The sequence below is a fragment of the Oratosquilla oratoria genome, chromosome 18 (genome assembly GCF_046742065.1).
Source record: "Oratosquilla oratoria isolate Oo_2021 chromosome 18, ASM4674206v1, whole genome shotgun sequence".
Lineage (NCBI taxonomy): Eukaryota > Metazoa > Arthropoda > Malacostraca > Stomatopoda > Squillidae > Oratosquilla > Oratosquilla oratoria.
Window position 1 is genome coordinate 46,357,919 of NC_134794.1, and position 22,635 is coordinate 46,380,553.

Below are 22,635 nucleotides of genomic sequence, written 5' to 3' on the forward strand. Positions count from 1 at the left end.
TCATGACACTTTTTAATCCTCCAAGGCATTTACCTGTTTCTCTCGGTCTACTATTTACCTCTACCTCCGCTCCTCCCTTTCCTGCCACATGTAACCCCAAATACCTAAAGCTATCCACTTCCTCCAGCCTCTCTCCTTGAAGACTTGCTTTTAACTTATGCCATCCTCTCCCCTTGTATATCATATCACCTTACTGTTACCCACAGTATATCATGTCACCTTACTGTTACCCACAGTATATCATGTCACCTCATTGTACCTTCAACTTTCTCCTATTGCATACCCTCCCAAACTCTGTTACTAACTCCCTTAATCCCCCTCTGACCCTGCCACAAGCACAGTCGTCAGCAAACAACTGGCTCACCTACTCTATTTTCCTTAAACATCTCCAGTCCCCACCCCATTACCCTAGTCTTTACTTTCTGCACTGCCCCATCCATGTACACATTGAACAGCCACAGCGACATGACACATTCGCGACACAGTCCCACCTTTACCTCAAACCACTTACTCTCTTCATTTTCCATTCTAATACAGGCTCTACTGCTCTCATAAAAAGTCCTAATTGCTCTTAACATCTTTCCCCCAATCCTATATAGCTACAAAACCTCCCACAATGCCTTCCTGTCTACCCTATTATATGCCTTTTTCAAATCCATAAATGCCCAAAAAACATCCTTACAGCTTTCTGCTAAAGCTTTCTCATATATCTGCCTTACCACAAAAATCTGATCCACACAACCCCTGCCTTTCCTAAACCCACACTGTTTCTCACCTCTCCTAATCCTCTCAAAACCATTCCATAAGCCTTCCCAACTACACTTAACAAACTGATTCCTTTGAAACTACTGCACACACATTTGTCCCCTTTTCCCTTGTAAAGTGCAACTATACTGTCTCTCCTCAAGTCCTCTGGCACTCTACCCTCCTTTAGACACACATCAAATAACCTCACTAGCCAGTCTACTATTACTTTACCTCCCTTCTTCAGACACTATTGATGACACCCAACTAACCCAGGTGCCTTTCCTGCTTTCATCATTTTCAGAGCTACTTGCACCTCATATTTTCTTATTTCTCCTCCATTTTCCTCTCCCATCACCATCATTTTCTCAGTGCCTCCCACTGCTACCGCCAGTCCCTCCCTATTTTCCACATTCAACAGTTCTCTAAAAACACTGCCCATCTTCCCCTTATTGCCTCCTCTTCCATTAAGATCTGACCATCTAAGCCTTTCACCTTTTCTTCTCTACTTGACTCACCTCCTCTTCCTCCCTTAATTTCCTTCCAAAACATCTTTTTATTGCTTTCAGAATTTTCTATCATACTCCTCTCCTATTTAACACCTGCTCTCCTTTTTGCCTCCTTTATCTTTTGTTTTGCTTCTCTTCGTTTCTCTTTATCTCCTTTTTTATTTTGTGTGTGTGTGTGTATTTACCTCATATTTTACGGGAAAAGGAGCTATGCTCGTGGTGTCCCATCTCCATATCTCGTTTTACCTAGACTGTTTTTAAATTCGTGTATTGTTTTTGCACACACCACATTCTCATCTAAACTGTTCCAAACATCTATTCTCCTGTGGGGAAAGCTGTTATTTTTCAGGTCTCTTCTATAACTGTCTTTCATGATTTTCTTTCCATGTCCTCTTGTATCTCTACCATCCCATTTTATTAGATCCTCTCTATCAATAATTTCCATGCCTTTCATGATTCTATATATAGTTATCAAGTCTCCTCTCTCTCTTCTTTGCTCCAATGTCTGTAGCTCAAGTTTTGCCAGCCTCTCCTCATATGATAGTTCTGAGAGCGGTGGTGCCAATTTCGTAATTGCTCTTTGTATTCTTTCAAGTTTTGTTATAAATTTTTTGTACTTGGTGACCATGTCATCACTGCATACTCCAGTCTTGGTCTTATCAAAGTGACTAACATTTTCTTCACCATTTCTTTGTCCAGGTATGTAAATGCCACTTTGATTGATCTTATTAAATTATAAGTTTCTCCAAAAATTTTGCTTAAATGTTTCTCAGGGGACATATTATTCATAATAATGACTCCTAGGTCCTTCTCTTTTTCTACTTTTTTAATTTCTTCCTCTCCCAATGTATATGATCCCACTATTCTTTTTTTTTTTTTTTTTTTTTTTTTTCTTCTTCTTCTTCTTCTTCTTCTTCTTCTTCTCAATTCCATTATACTACACTTCATAATGTTGAATTCCATCTCCCACTTCCTACTCCATTTCCATACTTTATTGAGATCACTTTGCAGCGACTCACAATCCTCTTCGGTGTTCACTTTTTTTTTTTCAACATTTTTGCATTGTCTGTGAAGAAGCTCATATAACTTTCAATTCCTTTATCCATATCATTAATATATATATAGCAAACATTATTGGGCCAAAACTGTTCCTTGTGGAACTCCACTAATCGCCTCATCCCAATTGGAATGTTTTCTATTATCACCAATCTCATTTTTCTTTCATGTAAGAAGTTTGCCCTGCATTCCTCCAACAGTTTCTAATTAATTCAGCAATTTCTTATGTGGAAACTTTTCAAAAGTTTTTTTCAGGTCTAGAAGGCACAATCAGCCCATCCATTTCTTTCTTGTATTATATCTATTAGTCTTAAATAGAAACACATCAAGTTTGTGACAAATGATCTTCCTTGTCTAAATCCAAACTGTCTCGGATTTTCTACATTGTTTTTTCCAAGTTCCTTACCCATCTAATTTTGATCATTCTTTCACAAATTTTTGCTACTACACTTGTAGGGTCTTCTTTGTTTCCCCCTTTGTATATTGGTACTATATTTGCTCTTATCCAATCTTCTGGAACTTTTCCTTTCAATGAACTGCTTATTAGACAATGTATTTTGTTAGTTTGTCCCTGCATTCTCTCAAAATCCAGTTTGCCATTTCAACTGGACCATGCAATTTTCTGACATCAAGATTACTCAAGTGGTTCATTATTTCATTCTTTGTTACTTCTATCTCTTTCATAGGGGGGACTTTCCCCTCCCACTGAACATTTCAAGTTGTATGTTCTCCCTCGTAAACATAATTTCTGCCATTTCTGTTTCCTTAGTGTATTCTATTAATCCTTGTCGTAGTCTCACTAATTCTTGTTTGTTTTTCAGTTTGTTGTTTACAAATCTAAAAGTTTTGGTTGATCTTTACATTTTTCTGACATCCTTTTTGTATTTTCTCTTTTCTGCTCTGCACACTTGTACATATTGATTTCTATAACCAGTATATATATATATATATATATATATATATATATTTTTTTTTTGTCTTTCCTCAATTTTATCCAAGCTTTATCCATTTTATCTTTTAACTCTCTATATCTTTTGTTGTACCAACTTTTACATATCCTTTTTCTTGCTTTTGTCTTGGAACATACTTTTCCACTCCTTTATAAATTTTTGTCAAAATTTTCCATTTCTACTGTTGTTTCCTCTTTGTATATCCTTTTCCAGTCTTTTTGAAAAAAAAAAAACTTTCTCATTTTATCAAAATTCGTTTTTCCATACATCATTCTTCCCTTTCTGTATTGTTCATTTTTTCTCATGTATTTTTCTTCATTTAGTTCCAGTTCTAATATGTGGTCACTTTTACTTAGTGGTGTCTTATATTCAATCTTGTCCACTATTTCAGGTTCTGATGTGATTATTAGGTCCAGTCTCGATGGCTCTTCCTCATTTTCTATACCTAGTATTCTCTTGTATCCATTGTGTCATTGTATGTTCTATAATCATATCAAGTATTACATTTCCCCATAGGTCATCTCCACCCTTCACTGTCATCTCTTCCCAGCAGATTTCTTTACAATTAAAGTCACCCATTATAACTATTCCTCCATCTTCCATTATCTTATTTAATGTTATCCTTGTGTCTTCTAACATATTTTTGTGTTCTCTCTCTTCCCACAAAGGCGTTTTAGGAGGCACATAATTTACCACAAACTTCCTGCTCTTCTTGTCCCTGTCCTCTATTTCCATCATAATCATTTCCACTCTATTCTTTCCATATGTAACATTCCTCACATTTATATCCTTCTTAGTCAGGAACATAACTCCACCACCTTGTTTTACTTCTCTGTTTCTAATCCAATAATTATATACACCATGTCCTACACTGTTGGGTGGTAGTGGACCTTTCAATTTTGTCTCCACAATTTCCATTATGTCAGGTTCCTTTTCCATTAGGAAATCATACAGTTCATTGAAGCCTGTTATTAATCCATCTATATTTGTGTAAGACACTTTTAATTTTCTGTTACCTCCATCCTGTTTTCTGTTTCCCTTCTGTTTTTCTCTCCTATGAACCATTTCCTCACTTTCATATCCACTACTCTCCAATAGAATTTCTCTTTGACTCTGTTCTGTTCTCGTTTTTTTTCCTTAGCTTTGATTCTTTGTTTTCTCTTCCTCTCTTTCCTTCTTTATTCATCTTATCCATACCTGTTTGTACTGATCACTTTCTCCTAGTTTTCCTGTTTTTGATAAGACATTCTCTGTTATCATTTGTGACCTAAATTTAACCTTAATTGGTTTGGTCTTGTCTATACTGTATTTCCCCAGTCTATATATTTCTTCCATTTCTTTCCCTATTTCCTGTTCACCTTCTTGGATTATTTTTAGCACCTTGTTCACTCTTTCTCATCTCTTACTCTTGTAGTCCTATTTGGATTATGTTTCTCTTCCATTCCTAATATAATTATACATTTCTATTTATCTGCTAAGTCTCTTACTATATTCTCCTCTCTCATCACTTTAATAATTGTGTCCTTAGTGTGTTCACTAGATTCAATTTTGCTATTATCCTGAACATTTTTCCAACCACTTACCTCTTTTGCTATGGACTCATTATTCACTTTATTATTCCTCTTTAATTCCTCATTCTCATCCTTTATTTCTTTTAATTGTCTTTTTAATTTTTCTATTTATTTAGGTTTTGGTTCTCCTTCTTTAGTTCTTCCAATTTATCAACTTTTTGTGTAAGTTGACTGAACTTAACCTCCCACTGTTCGCTCATTTTCTCTAGATTTGCTAATCGGGGGAGGTTATCTCCCCCTCCCCCATTAAATCCATGGAAATAATTATCTTCACCTTCCATTGCATTGATCTTATCTATATTTCTAATTTTTACTAATCTCTTCTATTTCTCCTCTATCGTCTGTGGATCTTTTGTTGACATTCCTTCTGACTTCCGGGGCCTGAATAATAAAGATAATAAAGAATCCATAGCAAAAGATGTACAGGGTTGGAGAAAAGTCCAAGAGAACAACATTTAATTTAGAGATGTAGTAAAACAACAGATGAAAGAACAAACTAAGGACACAGTTATTAAAGTGATGAAGGAGAAGGAGAATATAGGAAGAGACTTAGTGGATAAAAAGAAATGTATAATTATATTAGTGATGGAAGAGAAGCATAACCCAAATAGGACTTCAAGAGTAAAGGAGGAGGAAAAAGTAAACAAGATATTAGAAGTTCAAGAAGATGAACAAGTAACAGGGAAAGAAATTGAAGAAATATATAGACTAGATAAATACAATACAGATAAGACCGGACCAATTAAGGTTAAATTCAGGTCACAGATGACAGCAAAGAATATCTTAGCAAAAACAAGGAAAGTAGCCAAAAGTGATCTTTATAAACAGGTATGGATAAAAAGAGAGATGAATAAAGAGGAAAGAGAAGATGAGAAGCAAAAAGAATCAAAGATAAGGGAAAAAAACGAGAACAGAACAGAGTCAAAGAGAAATTCTATTGGAGAGTAGTGGATATGAAATTGAGGAAATGGTTCATAGCAGAAAAAAACACAAGGGAAACAGAAAACAGGATGGAGGTAGCAGAAAATTAAAAGTGTCTTACACAAATATAGATGGCTTAATAACAGGCTTCAATGAACTGAATGATTACTTGAGGGAAAAAGAACTGGACATAATAGGAATTGTAGAGACAAAATTGAAAGGTCCACTACCACCCAACAGTGTAGGACATGGTGCATATAATTATTGGATTAGAAACAGAGAAGTAAAACAAGGTGGTGGAGTTATGTTCTTGACTAAGAAGGATATAAATGAGAGGAATGTCACATATGGAAAGAATAGAGTGGAAATGATTATGATGAAAGTGGAGGACAGGGATGGGAAGAGGAGAAAGTTTGTGGTAAATTATATGCTTTCTAAAACGGCTTCGTGGGAAGAGAGAGAACACAAGGATAACACTAAATAAGATAATGGAAGATGGAGGAAGAATATTTATAATGGGTGACTTTAATTGTAATAAAGAAATCTGCTGGGAAGAGATGACAGTGAAGGGTGGAGACGACCTATGGGGGAATGTAGTACTTGATATGATTATAGAACATACAATAACGCAATGGATACAAGAGAGTACTAGGTATAGAAATGAGGAAGAACCATTGAGACTGGACCTAATAATCACAGAATCTGAAATAGTGGACAAGATTGAATATAAGACACCACTAAGTAAAAGTGACCGCATATTGGTTGAACTGGAACTAAATGAGGAAAAATACATGAAAAAAACGAACAATATAGAAAGGGAAGATGGATGTATGGATGTATTTTTTTTTCTTTTTTTTTCTTTTTTTTTTCTTTAGAATAACAGAATTCTTTCAAAAAGCAGACTGGGAAAGGATACACAAGGAGGAAACAACAGTAGAAGAGAAATGGAATATTTTGACAAAAATTTATAAAGGAGTGGAAAAGTATGTTCCAAGACAAAAACAAGAAAAAGGATATGTAAAGTGTTAGTACAACAAAAGATGTAGGGAGTTAAAAGACAAAAAGGATAAAGCTTGGATAAAATTGAAGAAAGACAAAAGACATGAAAAATGGAAAATTATACTAGTTATAGAAATCAATATGTACAAGTTTGCAGAGAAGAAAAGAGAAAATACAAAAAGGATGTCATAGAAAAGTGTAAAGATCAACCAAAACTATTTAATAAATTTGTAAACAACAAACTGAAAAACAAACAAGAATTAGAGAAACTATGACAAGGAGTTGAATACACAGAGGAAATAGAAGTGGCAGAAATTATGAACAAGCATTTTAAATCGGTGTTTACTAGGGAGAACATGCAACTTAGAGATGTCGAGTGGGAGGAGAAAGTCCCCCCTATGAAAGAGATAGAAGTAACAAGGAAAGAAATAATGAATCACTTGAGCAATCTCGATGTCAGAAAATCGCATGGACCAGATGAAATGGCAAACTGGATTTTGAGATAATGCAGGAACAAACTTACAGGTAAAATACATAGTCTAATAAGCAGTTCATTGAAAGAAGGAAAAGTTCCAGAAGATTGGAAAAGAGCAAATATAGTACTGTACCAATATATAAAGGGGGAAACAAGGAAGACCCTACCAACTATAGACCAGTCTCTCTTACATGTATGATAGCTAAAATTTGTGAAAGAATGAACAAAATTAGATGGGTAAAGCATTTGGAAAAAAACACAAAGCCAATTTGTATTTAGACAAGGACAATCATGCATCACAAACTTAATGTGTTTCTATTCAAGGCTAATAGATGTAATACAAGAAAGAGATGGATGGGCTGATTGGGCCTTTCTAGACCTGAAAAAGCTTTTGATAAGGTGCCAAATAAGAAATTGCTAAAGAAATTAGAAACTGCAGGAGTAATACAGGGCAAACTGCTTAAGTGGATGGAAGACTTCTTGCATGAAAGAAAAATAAGAGTGGTGATAAGAGACAAACATTCTAATTGGGATGAAGTTATTAGTGGAGTTCCACAAGGAACAGTTTTGGCCCCAATAATGTTTGCTTTATATATCAATGATATGGATAAAGGAATTGAAAATTATATGAGCTTGTTTGTGGATGATGCAAAATTGTTGAAAAAAGTGAACACTGTAGAAGATTGTGAGTCACTGCAGAGTGATCTCAATAAAGTATGGGAATGGAGTAGGAAGTGTAGTATAATGGAATTTGGAAGAAGCAAAAAAAGAATAGTGGAGTCGTATAAATTGTGAGAGGAAATTAAAAAGGTAGAAAATGAGAAGGACCTGGGAGTCGTTATTATGAATAATATGTCCCCTGAGAAACATTTAAACAAAAAATTTGGAGAAACTTATAATTTAATAAGAACAATCAAAGTGGCATTTACATACCTGGACGAAGAAATGGTGAAAAAAAATACTAGTCACTTTGATAAGACCAAGATTGGAGTATGCAGTGACAACGTGGTCACCAAGTACAAAAAAATGTATAACAAAACTTGAAAGAATACAAAGAGCAATTATGAAATTGGCACCAACACTCTGAGAACTATCATATGAGGAGAGACTAGCAAAACTTGAGCTACAGAGATTGGAGCAAAGAAGAGAGAGAGGAGACTTGATAACTATTTATAGAATTATGAAAGACATAGAAACTATTGATAGAAAGGATCTAATAAAATGGGATAATAGAGATACAAAAAGACACGGGAAGAAAATCAAGACAGTTGTAGAAGAGACCTGAAAAAGAATAGCTTTCCTCACAGGGTAATAGACGTTTGGAACAAGTTAGATGAAAATGTGTGTGCAAAAACGATACACGAATTTAAAAACAGTCTAGATAAAACAAGATATGAAGACGGGACTCCACGAGCATAGCTCCCCTTCCCGTAAAATACAACTAGGTAAATACACACACCAAGGGCTTCCCCCTTATAATGGAGGTAGCCAGTCAAGGCATAACCCCCCATCCCCCCAATTTCACTCCCATCCACCACCCTTGTATCCCTCTCATCTTGACTCCTTGTGGATGAAAGGTCATCCCTGTCTCCTGCCCACTGCCTTAGTCAGAAGCAGTGCAGCAAGCCATATAAAGCATGTGAATGTGTTGATTATAGAGTAATTCTGTCACCCATTCTATGGTGATTTCTAAATGAGTAGTCATCAGAATCTGAACACCCAGATTTGCTTGACATTAGCAGTTTAAATTTCAACACCATGGAAATTGATATCACACAAGTTTTATTTTATTCATCTACAGGTTACTGATTACTGCAGGTAATTGATGCCAATAAATCCCTGTATTATAGGAAACTGATAATGGGATTTAAGAATTCATGAGGAAACTTCTTAATGTCTTTGATGGGTCACATTAAACCATAATGTTATCAAATAAGCATCAAGTAACCCTGTCATTAGTAAACATAATTGATTCATTTGAATAATATATTAAGCAGTAGATACTGCAATCATGAAAACCAGCAAAAAAAATATAAAAGCATGGCACAGACTTGGTTGTGTCCAGGACTTAGGCCCTGATTCTGTCCCAGTTTCAAAGAGAGTCTGCCCCTGGTATTGCGTGCATATTACATAGGCATGCACCAATGTGTATAATCATTGGAAGCAACGAAATATACAGGAGAGCATATTCTTATCAATTCGGTGAAAACTATTTGTACAGCAGGCCTGTTTATGCTAGGAATTGTCATTTCTATTAGTATTTTGTATACATGTAGGAAATGCAAGTGATGCGTAATGGGACCTTTCGCAGTCAGGTTCGTAGATTCCTATTAGTGCTAGAATTTTCAATTGTCTCGGATTTCACGAGGCAAAGGGGTGACCTAGCTAATTTGGAAACCGATATTTAAAAAAAGATACGCCATAAATTGCTGCATAAATGTATTTAAAATTAAAAACATGACTCTTAATGTTATAATTTTTACTTACTGGTGTGTGATAAGGCTTTGTTAGTTTAATTATAAGGTAAAACTAAAAATAGGTAATTATTTTTACTGAAGTAACTATGAGCAGTAAAAATAAGAGGATGTTGATTTCGGTTTGTGCATTTTATCTGAGAGTGTTGAAAAATAATGGATATCACTGTCACGTCCTGTATATGAAGATAATCAGTGAGATAAAAAATAACAGTGGTGGCGGACGCACGAAGTTAACGACATTTTTGTAAAGAATAGCCTCTTAGATCTGCTGGGAGCTATTTTCAAACAAATATTGCTAATTTTACGTGTGCCGTGGCAAACTGCACGTCAGATTCAAGAAAAAATAAGAGAAAGACAAAGTTTATCGTACCGAAAAAATTAAGTCTTCGATGCAAAATTATATTTTCGATACATTACATGGATTTGCCTATTGCTTGGTGCATTCAAATGAAAGTATATATCAGTATACGTCCATTGAAGTCGGTAGAAATGACAAATTGCTTGGCTTGATACAATTATAGGCTGTTTTACGAATATCATCTGTGATTATAAATAGAGGCTCAAACAATGCTATATGCCGTTTGCAATCATGAAATTAATTGACTTAAATTTCAGACACAATAATGTACAACGATACACCTCTGTAAGCTTATAAAACTTGCCCAAAAAAGTATTTATTTTCCGGCAAGAATTACAAAATCTGGCGGTGTCTGGTATCAATTTGCTCACTGCGAAAGGTCCCATTGGATGTGTGTGTGCGTTCATTACGTATAACGAGTTCTGGAAGTTTCGGAAAGAAAGCAAAATTGTTATTTCTATTTGCGTAATTATATTGGCAGCAACACGTGGAAATTTTTATTTTTACTTATTTGAATGATTTTGATGTTCGTTTCCATCGGATATCTCAGCAGTCAAATACTATAGAGCAGTATGAGGGAATGTTCAACGTTCCACCACCAGGGTGAAGGGGGGGGGTAAGGTTTTGGAAGGGCATAGAGGCTTCTATGTACTGCACGATGCAGTGCCTGGCCGTCGGCCAAAAACTCATAAAATCTAAAAAAAAAAAAAAAAAAAAAAAAAAAAAAAAAAAAAAAAAAAAAAAAAAAAAAAAAAAAAAAAAAAAAAAATGTACTGCACGAGATTGTAATCTTCGTCTGTACTTCAAAAGCCTAAAAAACACGGAGACGCTGTACATTTGATAGAGGTGCACTTGGAAAAGCTCCAGGGAGAAGAATGTTATGAAATCATTAAAGACTTTTGTCCTCAAATGATGTACTGTATGTGACGGTTACAATCTTGAAACGCTGCGTAGGGACCGTTTCGTGACGCGGGTTTTGAAATTGTATTGTCTCGTCGATGGCCTAAACAGCATGAAATGGACGAAAGAAAGGAAAAAATTTGTTTGAGAGGGTTGTGGTCGTCGATACAAGAGCAAGAAAGAATCGTGGGAAGAAGGACTGACAAGTTTTGAATGAAAGACAGTCATGGCAGAAAATATTTGATATTTATTACTTGAAATGTGTGCGGGAAGAGAACTTTTAATGAAAAATACGTTTGGGAGAAGAACCGACTGACAACGTCAACTGTACCCGTACGCTCGTGAATGGAGGAAGAATGAGTACGATTCTTGGACATCTTCGTGAAGGTTACTCTTGGGGGAAGGCAGAGGAGAGTATAAAAGGGAGGTAATGATGAAATGATTGGCGGGAAATACGAACGTGGAATTGGAAGGAAGTAGAGAGAAATAAGGGTGAAGACAATTAGTAGAGAATGGAATTACCTTTAGATTTGTTTTTCTTCTTTTAAGAAGTAGCGTCGTATAAAGAGCGGGAAAGGCTGGAGGGGAGGAAACGAGCAATGGTGGCGGAGGTACGGTACATAAGAACATAAGAATGAAGGAGACTGCAAGAGACCATAAGGCCTACTCTAGGCAGCTCCGCATCCATCACCACATGTCGTCCCCATCCATAAAGTTGTCTAATCGTTTCTTAAAACAACTGATAGTTTCAGCGCTTACTACATGGTTACTAAGTTTATTCCATTCGTCGACCACCCTATTAGTAAACCAATTCTTGCCTATTTCCTTTTTAAATCTAAATGTGTCCAGTTTATAACCATTACTGCGAGTCCTGCCCTGTTGTTTTAATATGATGACCTTGTTTGCATCACCCTCGTTAAAACCTTTCATCCACTAGGCAAAAGATAAAATAATCGTGAACACGGTAACGTGAAGGGAAAGAGATAGATGAAGAATTAACTTAGGCTGAGGGGAACGATGCTAAGGAAATTTAGGCCAAGTATGAAAAGACTTTGGTTTCAGTGTGAGCGGGAAGAAGGGGAAGGGCGAAATTGTGTTACAAATGAAGGACGTGGTGGTAACGCGCCAAAGTTGCTTCCGTAATCAACTCATCGGAGGAACTACGTAAGAGTGGAAGCGGCATGGGAAGGATGATGGGGTGGTGGAGCAGAGGAAGGAGGGGGAATATGAGGAGATTATAATGTGGGAGGTTTAGAAGGCGATAGGAATGTTGAAAGGAGGGGAGAAGAATGCGCAGGGGGTGGATGGTAGAAAAGGGAGGGGGGACAAATGAAAAGAATGTGCAGATAAAAAAGATTGGAAAAGAACCTGTGAGAAAGAAAAAATAATGATAATAAGAGAGGGAAGTGCCTGGAGAACATGGCCATAAAAAAGGAAATTTAAGCATTGTGAGGAAACAAGTAATGGAAGCAGGGGATTCCCCTCAACTGAAGAAAAACGCCGAACAGCACCCATAAACGTGCGCGCGCGCCCACACACACACACACACACACACACACACACACACACACACACACACACACACTCACACGCACACAATAACCAGACCAACCGCCTTAGAGTAATCGAAGTATGGGTGTCTTTCAGGTGTTGTCTGGCGAACATAAGCATCTCAAGTACTTGTCCGTCTATCCGTCCGTTCCGTCCGTTTCGTTTCGTTTCGTTTAGTTTCGTTCCGTTCCTTCTCGAGAAGGGGCCACGAGTGAGGTCTTCTGCGTGGAACCAAGAGGGGTTTCTTCCGAGGACCACTGAGGTACCGAGAGAGTCTTCCTCTTAGGTGAGTTTGGCCTCGCTAAATTGGACCTAATGCGTCCTTTAGATGGTGTCGGGGGTGTGGGTGGGGGCCGGTAAACGAATTTAGCCTTTCCCATAGAGGAAGAGGGTCGCGTTGGTCTTCTCGTATCTGCATTTGGTCGTTTGTATTCAAAACTATATGTGTTTGAGTCACCCATGCTTTGTATCATGTGCTGGACTCGTTATCGACAACTGTTACCCTTCCCGATGAGAGTACCGATGCTCGTTTATTGCCCGATGTGATGGACTGACAGAATGCCCATACTATTCCGAGGAAGAGTGACGGATAGCTATGTTGGTGAAGCTTCCAAACCGTGAGCGGGGCTTGAACTTGGACTTCCCGCGTGTGTGTGTGTGAAAAAGGTAGATTCAGAAACCACCAATCGCAGGTATTATGATATTACACTAATAAGGTTCCTTGCCGAAGAGAGTAGAAAGCAAATGGACTGTGGAAGATGGTCTCCAACTGTAATTGGATTGGGGATGGTCTCTCTGGAAGAGCTTTCTCTCTTTCTCTTTCTCTTTTTTCTGTGTGTCTCCTTTTTCTCTTTCTATGTTTCCTTCTTATAATTTTATCGCCTCTTTTCTTCCCCAGTCTCCCTCCCTGAAGGAAACCTCAGTGTATCTGCACATACAAAGGAGTTTTTGACACGGGAATTGCAATAATTCTATGGGAAGTCACAGAACTCCTGCCATGGTCTCTTTGAGTGTCACGTTGCACTGCTGCGGTTCTTGTGTGGTGAAGCGCAGTTGACAGGCGTCTTACGCCTAGAGACGCTTAACAGAGGAAAGAATAGCAACTGGGAGTACAAGGGGCAAGGCATGGACATTATTGTTCCCTATTAGTGGTTTCTTTTGACCCGAAACGTGATTTTTGGAAGGTAAAATGGGAATTTACTGCAGCCTGTCCCGCTGAACTATGGGAACACTGCATCTCTGTGGGGGACCTTAGTGAGAGCAGACCCAGGGAGAATAGTGTGATTCTAGAACATGCAAAAGAGTCATGCGCTAGAACATGGAGACTTCCACTGGAGGGGAATGTATTGGAAGTGGAAATCAACTGTTAGAAGTCTGGCCTTTGATATTCTGACATTTTTCTTCCTCTCGCCTCCCCCAACCCTCTCATAACTCTACGACTTCTGTATTCCTTGCTCTCAATCTCTCCCAGTTTTGTATTTTTTCATTTAACTTTTTCTCTCGTTTCCCGATGCTCCGTTATTGTACCCACGTCCTCCTGCTCCATTCTCCACCTTCTCCTCCTCCTCCTCTACCTCTTAAATCTCCTTCACTACCACCAACACCATCCATACTCCATCTCCTCTACCTCCCTACCCATCTTCCCCCCTTCCTCTCCCACTTCCCCTCCTCCCTCCCCTCACCCTTCCTTTTCTCCCCCCCCCCTTCACATTCCCTCTACGATCTTGTTCATCTTTGAGTTCCTCCCCGTCTTTTCGTCCTCTCACCATGTCTTCGATTCTTCCATTTTCGCTCATTCACCCCCTCCTCTTACTCTTACTCTATCCCTTTGCCTTTGTTGCTCCTTTCCTTCCTCCTTTATTCTGAACACGGGGATCTCCCGTCTTCCGGCCCTTTGCTTCGCCAGCCCTCCCTTCACCCACCATTCATGTGGCGTTCTCTTTGTTGGGATGGCTTATTCTTACAGTTTCGTCTTCACTCCCTCCTCCTCCTCCTCTTCCTCCCCCATGACTCTCCTGGAAACTTGCTTCGTCACGTTTCACCTCTCTGCCTTCCCCCCCTCCACTCGTCGTTTGTCATTGTCGCCCTTTCCTTCCCTTCCCTTCCCTTCCCTTGCTTCTTTCCTCTTCTCTCAGACCTTTTATCATCTTGTGGCATTTGCAGTCTCTGCCCCTCGCCCTCCGTCTCCCCAATCCTGCCATGTCACCTTCCGCAAATTGCATTTGTGTGCGTGCGAGGCTCACCATGATCTTGGATCACGTGCTGGGCTCGTGATCGACAGCTGTTGCCTTTGCGGGTGAGAGATAGTTCATGGAGTCAGGCCAGTGTGTGCACTATGGTTTTCCTTAAAAATTGTATTTCTATTTAGCACATCGACTATCTGGGCCTCTGGGTCAATCTGTTTTTTTTTCGGAGTCCGCAGTTTCTCCATCCCCACTTTTCGTATGCTGTGCTTAGCCTTCTTCAACCACGGTGTTAGCGCGCACGCACACACACACACACACACACGCACACACACACACACACACACACACACGCACACAATTCCCTCATTCTCCTTCCTCTCTCCTCGCCTTCCCTCTCCTTTCTTTAACTCTCTCCCTTCTCTCTCCCCTTACCCACTCTCTCCTTCACTTGCTCTCTCCCTCCCTCGTTTTCTCCCTTCCTTAGTCTTCTTCCTTCATTCTCCTTACATCACTCTCACCCCCCCATTCTCTTCTTCCCTCAGTCTCTCCCTCCCTTCCTTCTTCCCTTCCTCCCTCCCCCCTCCCCCTCCCTCTCTACCTTCCTTCCTTCCTCCCTCGATTCCCCGTGCCCGCTCAATCCTTCGTTGCACTTTCACTTTGTCGTTCTTTCTTCAAAGTCCGCAATTTTTCTCGTTCACCGCTCTCTTCTTCGTCTTCTCCAACTCTCGCTTTCCTCTCCTCCCCCTTGCCCCCCCCCCCTCTTGTTCATCCCTCTCCTATCCTCCCAATCTTCCCTGTCCCCTCGTCATCCTTTTACATGCCGTTCTCCCTTCATGTTTTATGAAGGGACAGGAGGAGGAGGAGGGGGGAGGCGCCACGGTAGAAGAAGGGGAAGAGGAAGGGGACCTGGGAGGAGGAGGAGGAAGATGAGAAGGAGGAGGAGGGAGGGTTGGCCAACACGAGCTTGCGTGGTGCCTTAGTGTGCGAAGATCTGTGTGTGGACCAGGAGGGCCCGCCCCTCCTCCGCCTCCTTCTTCGCTCAGCCGTCGTCGTCGTCGTCGTCTTCGTCCTCGTCTTCCCCGTCGTAGTGTGCTGCCTCGCTGCCCTGCCCGTCCCACCTCGCCCCCGTCGTCCAGGGCCAGGTGCGTGTGTGCGTGCGTTCGTGCGTGAAACTGACGAGCCCTCAGCAACGAGGGTGGGTCTCGCTCGCTCGAGAGTAGTCGGTGGTGTTCCTAGTGTTGGTGAGCTCGTGCGCGCGTGAAGGTGTTCTCTTGAAGCTCTTGCTGTGCAGGTGTGTATGTACAATGTGTGTGTGTGTGTTTTACAGAGACGTGACTAGAGAGAAGGCGTAGTGCTGTAGACATCTTACATGTTGTCCGGGCATCGATCTGGGGATAGTTAATGATTTGCAGTGTTGAGTTACTGCCTGTGTTGTTTACCTGAAGACCTACCAGTAAAATTGCGTTTTATGTTTATATACATTCGTATAAAGGGCTACTCTTAAACCTGTTACTTTAAACATGTATGCTGCATGCATTTTTTATAGCTTCTGAATATGTAGCTGGCCGTGGATATGTTTTGTGTCTTATGTGTAGAGTTCATGTTTATGTATGCTGCCAGTGCGGTAGACCTTATGCTTAGCACATGTAGAGGCCGTGTGATAATTTCCCTTCAACTTGCGTTCGCGTGTTTGACATTTTCTTTGTTCGAGTGTGGACGCCAAACACGTGTTTGTACGTCAGATGCACGTGCTTATTTAGGTTCTATTATTGTATGTTTAGGTTGGGTTTGAGGTAAAGCTGTCTCGAGCATTAATAGTGTCATTTGGTCAGGTTATTCTTATGTGTGTGTGTGTGTGTCTGATTCACCACGGTCTTGGATCACGCGTTGATCTCGTGATCGACAGCTGTTGCCCTTACGGAGGAGAACTCAAAGTTCATATATTGCCCGATCTATAGTTAATGCTGTGACCTAGTACACATGCACATCCAGATTTGTTCGTGGGTGTGTGTGTATGTATGTGTGTACGTACTGCGCACGCGATCTCACGTGTTTGTAATTGTATTTCCAGAGGTTGATATGCGAACTGTAATTTACAGATTTACAAAATAATCTACCCAGTGGGTGCGATTGGGTTGAATTGATGGTTTGCTCCAAACCGAATAAAACCACGTGGCCGGAGCCTTAAACGAGTTGAGGTCTTCAGCTGATGTTGGGAATAATACTTGCATATATACATGTCTTTATGTATTGAACCTTTTATACATGCATATTTTGCATTTGGCGTAGTGTGTGTGTTTGTAATGTACGGGGTTGGAGCAATGCTCATGGTGTCCCGTCCCTTTTCCTCCGTTTGTCAAACCTTGTTTTGAGATTTATTACTGTGTTGGCTTGGGTTTGTATATTCATCTAACTTATTCTACAAATCTACGTCTCTTTGTGGGAAGGTATACTTCCATGCATCATTTAAACAGGTTGTGTGCGTGTATATGCGTGTGTACGCGTATTAGTGGGGTATACATTAACGTAAACCTGATTCCCGAGCGGAAGTTGGACTGGTCCGGGGGCGCTAGAGATGGATTCTGGCGGCGCACGTGCCTAAAGACCCGAGATTGATCCTCACCATTGGCCTGTGAGCCTGCTTTCATGCCGACATCAGCGGGAGGCACAGCCTCGCACCTAAGTGCCTGTTTACTGTCATAAGAAAGGTGGTTTTGTGAGTACATAGTGTGCCTGTCTGTCTATGAACCTTGCCTTCACCACGGCGGCCCACTTTTGTTCCAAAATATTCACAGTTGCTTTTCTGTATCTGTGTATATGACTCACCAAGGTTTTGGATAACGTGTTGGACTCATGATCAGCAGCTATTACCCTCCCGGATGAGGGCTCGGTCCTCATATATGACCTTACACATAAACACACAAAAGATTACAAAGGCGGAGCATGCCGACAGGAGACCTTTTGGTCATAAATAGGTCGAATGCGGAGAAAAAATATAATAATGATAAATAAATAAAAAGATAAATAAATAAAGATTATAATTATATAAGTAATAATAAATTAAATAAATGCATAGGTATAGTTAAATAATAAACAAACAGGTAAATAGTAAATAATAAATTGGCAGATACCTGATGATAAATGAAAATCAAGCAAATAATAAACAGACATATAATAAACAAACAAATAATATAAAATAAATGGCAGTCATTACAGCATCTTGCTTAAATGTTTATCTAAACGAATCTTAAAGCTTCGAACTGAACTACATTGCACTGCCTCTGCAATTAAATATATTTCCTGACAGTTTGAGGCCATTATTTCTTGTCGGATTCTCATTCAGTGTAAAAATGTTGTCACTTTTGATGTCAATCCCCTTTAAAATCTTAAGACCTGTATCAAGTCACTTCTGAGTCTACGCTTTGTTAGGAAAAACATATTCATATGTTTTAGTCGATTTTTGTATGATTTATTGTTGATATTTGGAGTTGGAGTGCTGGCCAGTAGTAGTGCAGCGATGCTGAAATAATCAGCCCTTGGCGGGACTCGAACTCTGATCGCTGGTTTAGCAGTCGAGCGTGGTATCACTACATAATATTATGTGTGTGCGTGTGTGTGTGCGTGCTGGTATTTTCGTCATATGGATTAATCGCTCATTTGCCTCTGGGCAGTTTTATTCAGTCAGAGAAATAGCCCTAATACCCTAGCCAGCCTCGTTCAATCCTTTCATGCTATTGGGATGCATGTAGGGTGTGTTAATTCTGGCTGACCCCGATTAGGGATATACACAACTCCCACATTCCCACAAGGGATTGTGTGGTTAAATTATTCATGTCTCCTCTCTCTCTCTCTCTCTCTCTCTCTCTCTCTCTCTCTCTCTCTCTCTCTCTCTCTCTCTCTCTCTCTCTCTCTTCCCGTCTTCAGCCGTATTTGCATAACTTCAGGTGATGTGCAGAGAAAAATTGTTCATGTGGTTTTGTATGCTTTCTTCCATGACCATTTTTTCCCTCTGCATATTTCATTACCTCTTCTCTGGTTTGTGCTTTTCTGTGTACTTACGTCGCCGTTTCAGCTCATGTTGCAGATGCTTTGTACAGATGCCTCCACGTAAAAGGAGCTCTTGGTCGTAGATTTACGACCTGACCTCGTACGACCTCGTACTTCGTATCGTAAGTGATTTGCGCGTCGGGGGGACGTCCGTGGCGCGCGCCCGCGCTCCCCCGTTTCGCGGACGCCACCAGACGGAGCTCTGACGTAGACGCCAGCTGGCAATTTCCGTGATTGTATTTCTGACATAGGACTGACGCCAAGAGCGTGACGTCATTCCGATGTCAGCTGATTGGCCCACGCGCTCCCCGCTTCGCTCGCTGTATTTGTTTTCTTGTTTGTCTCACCCGCCGTGCACCATCAGTATATATTGACAATGATTTTTTAGTGCTTTATGTCGTCAATATCCGTGTCAGGTTGATGCCAAAGATACTAGAAAGCCATTTAGAGAAGTTATTGATATCAATAACGAAAATATTGTTCGTGTTATTGTCTATAACGACAGGTGACGCGTTTGCCTTGACTATGGTTTGTGTTCTCAACACACACACACACATACACACACGCGCGCGCGCGCGCGCGCACACACACACACGTACACCACTGCTGTTGCACTTATCCTGTTTTCTTAAGCTCCGTGGTTGATCCCCAATGATTATATTATCGGTGACTATTCTATCGTCCTAACACAAAGGACAAAGGTGCGGGTATACACCGCATCAAGCAAGAGACCATAAGGCCCACACTAGGCAGTTCCATGCCCATTACTACCTGTCATCACCATCCATAAAGTTGTCTAATTAGGTGTCCTATTTTAGTGTCGTCCGCAATTTTACTAACATCACTAATCCCATTGTCCAAGTCGTTTATATACATAATCAACAATAAGGGACCCAAAACGGAGCCCTGTGGAACTTCACTAGAAACACTCCCCTATTTGGATTTTACACCATTTTTGGTGACCCGCTGTTTTCCGTCACTGATCCAAGCTCTAATCCATTCTAAAACTTCTATGCCATGGGCCATATTATGTCTGGTGGAGCACCTTGTCGAACGCTTTGTTAAAGTCAAGGTAAATAACATCGTAACTATCTCGGTTATCTGTGGAAAAAAAAACATTAGTCACACATGACTTACCCTTAGAGAAATCATGCTGTGAGTCACGAATCAAATTGTATCTCGATGTGATCTCTGATTCTATTAATTGTAATTGATTCAAGCATTTTACCTATAACTGATGTCAAACTAACTGGCCTATAGTTGCATATAGACGATTTATCTCCCTTTTTGAAAACCGAAACAACGTTTGCCTGCCCCCAAGCAATAGACACAAAACCAGTGTCTGTTAACTGGTCGCACATTTCAAATTTACACTCAGCACTCTCGGAAAAGAATTCGTCTGGACCGTGGGATTTTGTAGCTTTCAATTTCTTTGACTACTACCTTACTAATGCTGATATTAGTCTATTTTCTTCATCCCCACTGAAAATTGGATCGCAGTCAGGAACCTTATGCAACCTCTCCTTAGTAAAAACCAAGACAAATATTTGTAAAGCTTCCCTCATTTCTTCCTCCGAGTCTAGCATGACATCTTTGTCGTTTTTAATTTGACGTGTCCTTTCCTTATTTTTTGTTCTGTAGAGATGAAAGAAGCCCTTTGGGTTGGATCTCGCTTGTCTGGCAACCTTCACGTATTGGTGGTTCCAATAATTTTCTATGTAATCAGTCAGTGGTGGGGTAAACACACAGCGAAAGGGTTGACTGAGTTTTAATACGAGGTGTGTTTAATCCTCTCAGTTGAATGAAATCGTCTGGCGGGGGTTGTTTGAAGTCCTAGAGGAAGGGTTAAAAAGTTGATTTTCGGTAATGGGCCATGTTCGTCTGTTTTTCCAGGCGCTTGTCAGTGGTCCACCTTCCACCCGCTCACCTTTACGAACCTCGGCCGCCGCCGATACGCGTTGCATTCAGTGGATACGAACATCTCCGAACGGCTCTGACATCACCGGTGGACCAGACCCCATATCTATTCAGTGCTGTTTCTCTATAGCCTCCCGGGGACAGCACTTCTTCAACACTGATTAGGATTGTCAAGCATCCGGATATTCGGACCTCTAGCTCTCTGTATGTAGGCCCACGTGGAAAACTCTGACAACCCCCCCCCACCTCCTTTCCTTCCCCAAGGGGGGTGGGGTGGGTCTGTGGTTCCCCACGTGGAGGACCTCTTCCCCGTGGGTTATACAACTCAGGGGGGCGGATCTTCTCACAACGCCCGTGTCTGGATGTCTGTCAAGGTGGTTTAGGAGAGAGCAAGAGGTAGGGGGGAGAACAAGCTGTGGGTGGGGGCGAGAGCAGCAAAAGGTTCCCACCTTAGACCGCGGATCCTTCTCGAGCTTCCAGGGGTCCTCCTCGGTGTGACAGACCCAAAGGTGCCTTGGCTTTGGCAGCGGGATGGCAACCCATTGTGTGACTATATACCAAAGGCCTTATCCCCCGTATAAGGGGGTGGCCATTGTAACTTGACAAATGCCAGTCACAGGTAGCCTCTGTGGGGGGTGGGGGTCGAACACGGAGCTTCCGAGTTGTGAGATAGGATCGAAACATCGTGAGCCAAAAGAGGAACACAACGGGGCTCACTGCTTAGGAGAGAGATGTAAACAAACGCGTTTGTATGACCACAAGGATGATCGAGGATCACAGGTCTTAATATTAGTATAGTACTTATGGAAGCTCGATGGCCGAGCGGGTTAGGGCGTCGTTACTTGCGGCCAAGGTCGAGGGGACGGCAGTCGAACCCTGCCACCGACGAAATTGAACCAAGGGCATGGTTCATTAAATTCCACGATACAAAGCCTCCCGATAGGTGTGGGGGAGGGAGGAGTTTGTGACGCTAAACTATATTATCATCATCACTTATGTTTTAACTAACACCAGGTGTTTCACATATACCATTCTCTAAGTTAAGCCGATTTTCTTATAAGGAAATGTCAAGTGAGCACGAATCAAAGCAAAATATACGAACTACAGAAAGGTGTTAATTGCCTTCATTAGGCGCCATGTTCCCCCGTGGAAAAGAGGAAGAGGAGTCCTCAATCCACTAGAACCACCTAGTGGAAGACGAAGCCATTGCCCGCAAAGTCATTGACCTTAGGTTTAAGCCTGGGACGCCCCAAGGGTGACATCATCTGAATAAATCTTCTGGCAGCAACCAGAAGAAAATACACGAAGGCGAACACCCACGAGTGTTGGCATCTAAGTGGCCCTCGAGTCAAGAACGTCATGACGTTTTGTGACGTCATTTTTGCGTCTGGGTGTGTGGAGGGGAGTGACGTCATGATGTGGAGACCGTCATAGGGTGCTTTGACCTTCAACTCTCTGAACCCGGACGGTGGAGCTTAGTCAATCCAGATTTACGTTTTCGTCACATCATCCTGGCGATCCCCCTCTCCCAAAATCAAATTAGGTTCCAGGAGATATTTTGTTAAAATTCCAGAAGCACGCAAACGCGGATTTCCATCATGAAACTTATTGTCCAATAGGTCCTAACTTTATACTCGTATAACCTAATATAACGTAACCACTACATATAGAAAATAGATCTTTCATATTCGAAAAAAGAAAGAATAAAAGAATATGCGTGATACTGGAATAGAACCGATATTTTATGTTGACAAGTAAAAAAAAAATGGGGAGAATACTCGACATTAATGAAGCGAATATATGAAATAATTCAGTTTGACTTGAACCATTTCAGAAGAGGAACTGAACGAGAAACTTTGAATCCATACTTAGGACGTTTGTGGGAAGAGTAGAAACAAAAGGACGTGTGTGTGTGCGTGTGTGTGTGTGTGTGCTTTGTAGACTTGGAGAAGGCATTTGACACTGAAGCATGAG

At 40.7% G+C, this 22,635-nt stretch overlaps 1 protein-coding gene across 11 annotated transcripts in view; it reads left to right on the plus strand.

The window, feature by feature from the left end:
* LOC143035200 (guanine nucleotide-binding protein subunit gamma-1-like) overlaps positions 1–22,635 on the plus strand; it is a 93,094-nt gene that overhangs the window by 16,866 nt on the left and 53,593 nt on the right. The window contains exon 1 of one of the 11 annotated variants that reach the window (XM_076201903.1): positions 15,608–15,839. The exons of 7 other annotated variants lie outside the window; for them this stretch is intronic. The gene's annotated coding sequence lies outside the window, so the exon portion shown is untranslated. 3 more of the 11 variants (XM_076201910.1, XM_076201909.1, XM_076201911.1) reach the window with 3 other exon arrangements.